Source organism: Helianthus annuus, chromosome 10, assembly GCF_002127325.2.
Source record: "Helianthus annuus cultivar XRQ/B chromosome 10, HanXRQr2.0-SUNRISE, whole genome shotgun sequence".
NCBI lineage: Eukaryota > Viridiplantae > Streptophyta > Magnoliopsida > Asterales > Asteraceae > Helianthus > Helianthus annuus.
Genome location: NC_035442.2, coordinates 90,071,641 through 90,081,599, shown reverse-complemented (window position 1 = coordinate 90,081,599; position 9,959 = coordinate 90,071,641). Strand labels below are relative to the sequence as shown.

Sequence of the window (9,959 nt, the reverse complement as noted above, 5' to 3'; positions counted from 1 at the left end):
GTTGACACACCAACCAATGGATCTAAATTTTTTGAAAATTCAAAATTTGAGGTTGGCGAGTGTTCGGAAAAGAATTTTTACAAAAAGAAAGGAAAAGACAACCAGGTATGGGTGGCGAAGAAAGGTGAAGTGAATGTCGGCGATGAATCTGGTTCCACAAAGCCAAAAGAGCCACAGTTGAAGAAGAAGATTTCAGTGAATGATGAAGAATTTACATCATTGAAGTTTGAGGAAGAAAAGAAGAAAGTGGGAAAAACTGAGATTTCTGATCAGTTTTATAAAGAAAAAGATGAATTTGATGTCGAGAAAACATTCAACGGGAATGTGAAAAAGATTTTTGGGAAAATGTTGAGTGGGAGAGCTAAAGGGGTAAAAGATTTTTATGCAACTAAAAAGGCAACATACAACCCTACAGCTCAGGAACTAAAGGCCATCAAGTCTGAAAAGACTTGGTTGGAAGTTTGTTTTCCATGATAGTCTTAGGACTACGCCGGAGATCCCAAGTTTATATCGTGGATCAGGAATCGGCATATTTCTAGTGTTTGAAAAGTTTGTTTGAAAAATTTTCAATAATGTTTGAATGTTTTGCAGGTTGAAGGACTAAGCCGGAGCTTCCAGGATGGTAATTGCGAAGCAGGAATCGGCATCCTGTTTGATAAAATGGTGATGTAGATGTAACATTCCTACAAGTGGTAATCTTGATCCCACAAGTGGTATTTGTGGTTAAATTTTGAGATGTTTGTATACTTTGAAGAGGTTATATTTACAAGTGGTACAGAAGGTTCTTAAATGAAAATGATAAATCAGGGACATTAAATTGTACTTGATTTACTATTCATGGCAAAAGATAGACAAGATGATAAACCACATCCCCGTTTTTAAAAGATAGACCTACAAGTGGTTGTTATCAACACAAATTCATTTTCCGGAAAAATCATTTTGATTAAAACAAACTTAAGTGTTTTGAAATCTAAATGAGAAAATGATTTGTGATAGGGGGAGTTCAGATTGTTTATGCTAAGTGAATGGCGATTTGAGGTGATTCGATGTCAGTTGTCAAGTTTCTGTACAGTTCGTTTTTTTTGTTTCTAGTGTAGTTTAGAGTCTAGAAGTTTTCAAATTTTCTTTAAAATGTGTTTGCATTTTAGGGGGAGTAGGGAAATTTCAGAAAATCCAAAAACATTTGAAAATTTGAAAAAAAAAGCCAAAAACATGATAAAATTCAAAAATGAGTTTTGTTGCGAAAAAGAGGAAATGATAGTACATCAGTGGACTATCACAGCACGCTAAAGAATTGAAAAGTTTAAAAAGTGTTAAACAATCTTACTGCGAATGTGTCAGTAGATTTTTGCACATTTAGTAAATTGAAACGAGATATAAACCTAAATTCAAACTTGCTTGATTCGTGGGTAACTATTCTTGAATATATGGGTAACCCCCGAAATCTTGTTTGAAAGGTCCCATGTTCTGAGATACTAGGTCTTTATACTCAGTGATATCTGGGGTATTATCCCGGGACTTCTGCTGAATGGAAGTTCTGACCTAGTCCCCGGATAATACTTTTTGCTAAAGCTTTGAAACATAAGCGCCGCCCTCAGCATGCTGATGAAACAATAAAATTGATAGTCACTGCTGTTGAAATGCAAAAGATCCTCTAAAGGGGACCCACCAAAAGTCGAGCCGTCATCTCTCTGCTGAACAGAAGTTCTGACCTGAGCTCTCATGGTTTCGCATCTAACCCCTTTACAGATATCAGCTGTGGTATACTCACCTGTAAGACTGAATATTTGGGATCTGGATACAGGAGTATATTCAAGTGGAGTGATACACAATTAAGTTTAAGTCTCTAAAACATTAATATCATATCTCGAATCGATTGAAATTTGTGTTGAGAATTTAAGAGGACAAACATACTGACAATCTAGGTAAATTGTTTAAAGCTTAAAATGAAATCAAGTTTAACGGTGTTGGTGATTAGTCTCATATACTGATATGATCCTCTTGCACGAACTCACAAAAAATATTGATTGTAAATATTACATTTCTATATGTTTGTATTTTCAAGTGGTGTCAGATAATATCTCTCAGAAAATCCAAAAAGATTTTGTGTGTTTTAGCATAATTTTTCAAAATCAAAAAGATTTTCGACAACTGATGTTGGAAAACTGATTTTCAAAATTCCGGGTGCTAAACATGATGAACAGCATTTGAGGGGGAGTGTTTGTGTAAATCTAACTGTTTTCGTTAATTCTAAACTTCTTCAAGTGGTTCATCATAGATAGTTGAGAGAGAGTTTGTGTTGGTACACAATTATATGTTTGAATAATGCATTTGAGAGTCATGTGATGGTATAAAATTGTTTGAAATATTTGTGAAAGAAATTTATTTCGGGGTTGAGATTGTACAGGTAGCCAAGTTTTGATTCCTGAAGATCTGTTAGAGTCAGGCTGATCGATCCTGAAAGAATGAGTAGAGACAGATTCTGATCCTGAACTGAAGATCACGTTTATTGTTGATGCTAATGAATTTAAGGAATCAAGAGATCTGATCAAGAGAATTAAAGTGTTTTTAGAGCCAGGATTTTCGATTCTGAAAGCCTGTGAAGATCAAACAACGATCCTGAAAATGTTACTGAAGAACAAAAGAATGCCAGTAAATCGAGAGGGGGAGTCTGAAGATTGAAAGAAGAGAAAAGCCCAGAGACTGATCTAGACTGCAGATGTGAAGACACAGTTTTACAGTCAAGGTGTGTTGGCGACTTCATCAACATCTGAGGGGGAGTCTGTTAGTGCACTACATCTGTTGATTCCGTCTAGGTGTCTAGGATCAGGTCTTAAGTCGTATTGTATAGCATAGGGCACGAAATACGAGAAAACAGGAGTCTGTATAGGTGTTATACGCTAGGATCGCTTATAGAGACATAGGAATGTTGGATCGCTTATTTGGCAGTGTGGGCCGCTTATGTGAACGTGTCTGGACCGCTCATATGAACATGTGACATATGAGCGGACCCAAACCACTATATATAGGGGTCTTTAGGGCGATCCACATAACGTGTATGTGAAATTCCACGCCGAAGCTCTGCCGGTGTGACGATCGAGCTGTAAAACGTTTGATATCAATAAAACAAGCAGTTAGAAAGGAGAACAAGCTACTTCTACTTGTATTTCTTATTATTCCGCATCTGAAACGCAAGAGATAACCTCTGAACGACTCGTTCGGGTCAGCAAACGATCCTACACCAGAAAACATTGACATCACGTTCACATCGTCTGACACTGATCATGAGTCTAAGTTAATAAAAAAGGTGGTCGATCAGGTGTTGGATACAGATGAGGAGTCGGAGTCAAAGTCTGAGTCTGAAAGTCAGGGATCATCATCAGTTGATAGTCAAAAGTCGTCAGTTAAACGGGTTTATAATAAAGAATTTCTTTTATCAAAATCTAATTTGAAGGATGAAACATTCGAAGTTGCATACACTTTGAATGATTCTAACAAATTATATTCTGATAAAGAATTTCCAATAAGAAGTGTTCAAATTGAAAAGATCAAAAAGGTTTTCAAATTGACAGAAATCAATATTTCTAAAATAAAAGATGTAAATCTTACTGCAAAACCTAAAAAATACACTTCAAGAGTTCAACAAAGATTAAACAAGAAAAAGGGTTACAGTTCTGGTTTTCAAAAGAAACCAAACCATAGCAGTAATTTTAAAAAGAAAGGTCTTGGATTTATTTCAACAGAAAATCATGAAAATGAGAAAGCTTACAAACCAAAAACAAATTTGTTGCAGGAACAAGCTCGGAGGTAGAAGCAAAAACCCCATTCTGGAAGCAATCAAACAAAGAATTCCTTGCCAAGAAGCAAGAGAAAGTGAATAATGGAGCTTATCAAAGAAAGGAGATAAGAACCTGTTACAAATACAATGAAGTTGGTCACATAGCATGGAACTGTCCTAAAGCTACCAACATCAAACAGGAAGTTGTTTCTAAACTTAAAGAAACAGTTGTTGAGAAGAATGAACCACCAACTGACAAATTTAAAATTTTTGAAAATTCAACATATGAAGTTGGTGAGTGTTCAAAGACAAGTTTTTATAAAAAGAGAGCTAAGCATGACAATCAAATGTGGGTTGTTAAGAAGTTTCATGAGGATGTAAAGAAGTTTGATGTGAAGTCTGGCAATGAATCTGATTCCACAAAGTCAGATGAGCCACAGATTGAGGTTAAGGAAGAAAACTCAGTGCCTCCAGTGGATGATGTTAATTTTCCACCATTGAGGGCTGAAAATTTTAAATCAAAAGTTGGGAAAGTTGAGATCTCGAATCAATTCTATTCTGATAAGAAAGAATTTGATGTCGAGAAAGCGTTTAATGGAAATGTTAGAAAATTTTTTGGGAAAATGGTCGAGGGAAAGGCCAAAGGGGTAAAATACGTTTATGAGACAAAGAAAGCAACTTTTTACCCAAGTGAAGTTGAGGAGGAAACATCCAAGTTTGGTCAGGCTTGGATGGCAGTTTTTCACAAGTAAAATTCTGACTTGCCGGAACTCCCAAGTTGGTAATCGCGGAGCAGGAATCGGCATCATTTTTGATAAAATTGATTTTGTGAATGAATTTTAAATTTGTTAAATGTTACAGGTTGTGGACTTGCCGGAACTCCCAGGTTGGTAAGTGAGGAGTAGGTATCGGCATATTTCTTGAGAAATTCATTTATGTGATATTTTGACTTTCAAGATTAATCAGGGACATTAAATTGTACTTGATTTATCTTTCCTACAAGTGGTTAAAGAAGAACAATGTGATGAATTGAGCCCCTAACCTACAAGTGGTTTATAAAATCAACAAAATTTATTTTCCAGAAAAATCATTTTGATTAAGACAAACTTAAGTGTTTTGAAATCAAAATGAGAAAATAGTTTGTTGTAAGGGGGAGTTCTGATTGTTTATGCCAAGTGGATGGAGATTTGAAGCTTAAAACATCAGTTTGTCAATTTTCTGTACAGCTTTTTTTTAATTTTCCCAGAAAATCAAAATTGAAACATATTTTGATTTTAGGGGGAATAAAAATTTTAGAAAAATTTGAAAATTTGAAAAATCCAAAAACATGATAAAACCAGAAAAAGTCAAAAACATTATAAAATTCAAAATGAGTTTGGTTGTGAAAAAGAGGAAATGATAGTACATCAGTGGACTATCACAACACACTAAAGATTTGGAAAGTCTAATAGTGATAAATGATCTCACTGAGGATATGTCAGTAGGTTTTTACTCATTTAGTAGATTGTTTTTGAGATATAAATCTAAAGATATATGGGTAACCCCCAAAATCTTGTTTGAAAGATTTTCTGTTTCTGACATACTAGGTCTTTGTGCGTGGTGATATCTGGGGTATTATACCAGGACTTCTGATTTTGCGGAAGCAATGGCATAGTCCTCGTATAATACTTTGCAAATGCTTTAATCTTAAAGCCAGCCCTCCACTAAAAAATTGAGAAATATCGAAAGATATGTATCAATGGCAGTTGAAGAAAAGATCTCCAAATGGGACACACCAAAAGTCGAACCGTCATCTCTTTGCTGAACGGAAGTTCTGACCTGAGCTCTCATGGTTTTGCATTTACCCGTTTACAGATATCACTAGTGTGCATTCACCTGTAAGACTGAATATAGAAATCTAGATGCATGAGTATATTCTGAGGTGGGACATGCGAGTAAGTTCAAGTAATTAAAACATTAATATCATATCTCGAAACAGTTGAACTTTGTGTGAAAATTTAAGTGGATCAGTATACTGACAATCTACGTGAATCGTTTAGAGCTTAAAATGTCTAAAGCTTAACGGTGTTAGTGATTTGTCTCATAAACTGATATGATCCTCTTACACAAACTCGGAAAAAGATTGTTTGTAAATTTTTCTTTATAGCATTTCTTTATAATCAAAAACCCAAAAAGATTTTAGTGTGTTTTAGCATAAACTTTTGAAAAATCCTAAAAGATTTTCGACAACTGATGTTGAATAGCTGATTTTCAAAATTCCGAAGTGCTAAACATGATGATTATTTTGTGAGGGGGAGTTTGTGTTCTTAATCGATAATATTTTGAATGATTGTTTTCAAGTGGTTCATCAGAAATTATCTTTGATAAATCTTTCGAGATAAATTTGAGAGGGAGTCTGGATATAAATGTGTTAAATTTTAAATTTGTGAAATTTATTGTGAGGTAGAGGATGTGCAGGATAGCCCTAGATTCTGAGTTTGAGTATAGAGCCAGGCCACGATCCTGATCCTGTGAAAGCCAGGTTGCGAGCTAGCATATCGAAAGGGGGAGTCTGAAGATACCTGAGTAGAATGTAAGCCAAGTTACGATTCTGGACCTAAAGTTCACGCATGCTGATGATGCTGATGAACTTAAGGAATCAAGAGATCCGATCAAGAGAATTAGAAAGCTTGAAAGCCAGATTGTGATCTTGACTCTTTGAAGATCAACATACAAGGATTCGTTCGAGGGGAGTGTGTTGGTGCTGAAGGAAAGAGAAAAGAGAAGATTGAAGATGTTTTATACTGTCAGATACTTCAAAGAGAGTAATCAGGCCGATAAAGACTGAAGGTATTGAAGACTCGACACTTAAGACTCGCCAACATCCGAGGGGGAGTCTGTTAGTGCATACGTCTGTCGACTTCGTCTTGTATCGAGTCCATTGTTCAGGGTACGAAGTTCAAGAAAAGTGTCAAAAGTTAATTTCGCATGAAAGGATCTTTGGGTAATTTCGCATGGAATTACCAACAGGTAATTCCGTTTGACATGGTAATTCCGTGTGAAATGTAACTTCGCGTGAACCGTTCATGCGGAATTAGGCTGACTATATATAGGTGCTAGTCCGTATCATTTGGTAAAAAATTAGAAAGGTGTTTCCAGAGCCGAAGTGCTGCCGAAGTGTTGTTTCGCTGTAAAACTTTGTCAATTTAATCAGAACAACAGTTAAAGTGAATATCTTGCTGAATCACACTCAATATGTCTGTTTCCGCATTTCATATTGAGTAGAACGCCTCTGAACGACTCGTTTCGGGTCCGTACACGATCCTACAATCATCACCGATAAAGCTTTTGTAGTGCACAAACAATCATCACTAACTAAACATGTGATTGATTAGTGAGAGAAAGAGGCCCACCAAACAATCCTCTAACAAAAATTTAGTTTTTATATATATAATATAATAATAATGATGATAACATTGGCAAGCTGAGCTCGAGCTGAGCTTTGGCTTGTTTAAGCGATATTGAAGCGAGCTCGAGCCGAGCTTTTAGCTCGTTTGAGGTTGTTCTAAAAATACCTCGAGTCGAGCCGAGCTCGAGCTTTTGTAATTAAAATTTCCCTACATAACGCCAGATTTTATAATTTGTATAAATTATTTGTTTGTGTTTGGGAAAATCTTTATATATTTTGTTATTTTTATTACCATTATTAGTATAATTATTATTATTTTTGGTTTATTATCATATCTTAATGTGTCTGTGTGTGTGTTTATTTATTTATTATATATATGAATGATTATTGAATTCGTAGATCTAGGTCAATTCCTTTTGGTTTCGTGTGTATTGTGTAGATAACTCTATACTCGAAACCATGTAACACTAAACCAGTTTGCACAAAAGCACATGAATAGTCGAAAACAGGGCTGAAAACAGGTTTTCAATTAGTTTGCACAAAAACCATGTAACACTAAACCAATATTCTTGTCTCGGGTTTTTATTTTGACTTTAGTTTATTTGACTTAAAATTGTACTTGTACAGAATGCATTTGAATCTTGGTTGTGTTTTCAGATAGAGAACGAGTACGGGCCCGTTGAATGGGATATCGGTGCCCCTGGAAAAGCTTACACTAATGGGCAGCCCAAATGGCTAACGGTCTAAAAGCTGGTGTCCCTTGGATCATGTGCAAACAAGAAGATGCCCCTTATCCAATGGTGAGGTTGATCAAATATTAAAGACTGGCCCCAACGGTTTTGGTAACTGGATCTGTAAAATCTGGTCGCTTATTTCAGTTTCAGTTTGTTTTTTATGCTGTAAGATTAACATGTTGCAAACAAGTTTGTTGTCATTTTTTTCTAATTAAGTTTTTTTTTTGTGCATGTAGTGCCACCGGAACAACTTTATGCGACTCAACTGTCACAGTTTCAAGAAATGGGCTTCTTTGATACCCAAGAAAACATCAGGGCGTTGCGTGCTACTGTAGGTAATGTTCATGCTGCTGTTGAGAAGCTTTTGGGAAACTTTGGCCCGTGACGACGTGGAGTTGTTTTCTTCTATTTAAAGACAGCTAATATGAGTCCGTTTTTTACAGTATTCTTTTTTAGACATAGGGAGGCATGTGGATTTTCGTTTGAGCCCGTGTGTGTGTACACAACTTATTTTGTATATTTATTCTTATCGAATTATGTTCTCGGCCCATATATCGACTCCGCTGCAACGCGCGGGTTCCTCACTTAATGTATAATATCAAAAAAAGATTTCATTAAACTTATCCAATTTACTTCCCATTGATGGATTGTTTTATCTGTAGGACCGGTTTTGACGCCGTTCGATTGCGTAACGAACATTTCACGTGCGGAATCCGTGAACGTACGTGACCGAACACACAATAACGTACTACTAACGAGAATCTATTGAAAGATGTGACAATTCCGGCACAAGATTCACGTTTACAACACTTTCTCTCTCTAGACTTTCTCTCTCTAGAAGTCTTCCTCCAAATCTTCTATTTCACCAAAATCTAATCTAACTAATGACATAATCCCCTATTTATAGGTCAAGGCATTTTAATGAAAGTTCTCATTAATTACAAGTTTGCCACCTTGCCTTTTAACTAGATATGACATTTACAAAGTCTTGGTTTCTTCGGTTACTTGCTACTGCTTAGATTGACGAAGGCGATAGACATTCGTGTACTAACAATCTCCCCCTTGGATATTGCCGTAGTCAATCTCGTAGTGAAACTCGTAGCGACTTGACTTTCTCTCTCTCTAAAACTCGAACGAAGATGTAGTCGACAGACAACTGCACTAACAAAACTCCCCCTTGAATGTTGACGGAATCTTTAGTGAGAGTCTTCAACAACTCTAGCTCGAACAGAATCCCGGTGGATCTGTCTTCAGCTTCCGTTGCTCTCTTTCTTCAGACTCTTCAGGCTCCCCCTTTCGTCAAGCTTCCGTGCTTTTGGGATCGACGCCTGGCTTTCCGTATCAACAGATTTAGAAACCTGCATATCTCAACCTCTCTATTACAAACCAATAAAGTTGTGATTCAACTTAATGAATCAACTAAACATTTGAGAATCATTTTCATTTAAAAATGATCAAAAATTCGAAACATTCCAAATTCTGATTCAAATTAACGAATCATCTTAAACATTTCAAACCAATTAACCAACCTGTCTGTTCATCATGTTTAGCCTTTGAGATTTTGAATATCAGTTTTTCAACATCAGTTGTCGAAAATCTTTTTGCATTTTTCAAAATAAGAAACATAATGCAATAACATAAATTAAATGCAGAAATGAAATATGTACAAACATATTTTTGTGAGTTTGTGCAAGAGGATCATATCAGTTCATAGTTCATGAGACACATCACAAGCACCGTTAAGATTCTAATCGTTTTAAGTTCTAAACGATTCACGTTGATTGACGATATTTTTGTCCACTTAAGCTCAATCTAAAAACTTTCGAAATGCCTACCGATACGTTAAGGTATATTAATTTTGCACTAAGTTCTCATGGACCCCACGATCTCAGCATATCCCCTCCTCATGCAAAACACTAACTCAAGTAATGCCTTTAAACTTTCATCAACTGTGATATGTGCGAAAATAAAGCAGAATGTTTAAACATTAACAATCAGGTCGATACTTCCGTATACGCAGAGAAAGTCCAATGTTTAAACAAAATAAGAAAATAAAACA

At 35.8% G+C, this 9,959-nt stretch overlaps 1 long non-coding RNA gene across 1 annotated transcript; it reads left to right on the top strand.

Annotated features, from left to right (window-relative positions):
- Positions 1 to 7,532: 7,532 nt before the first annotated feature.
- On the top strand, positions 7,533 to 8,417 carry LOC118482879. Its single transcript, XR_004869103.1, has 2 exons — positions 7,533 to 8,008; positions 8,137 to 8,417. It is a non-coding gene; the product is annotated as an uncharacterized LOC118482879 (long non-coding RNA).
- Positions 8,418 to 9,959: the final 1,542 nt, after the last annotated feature.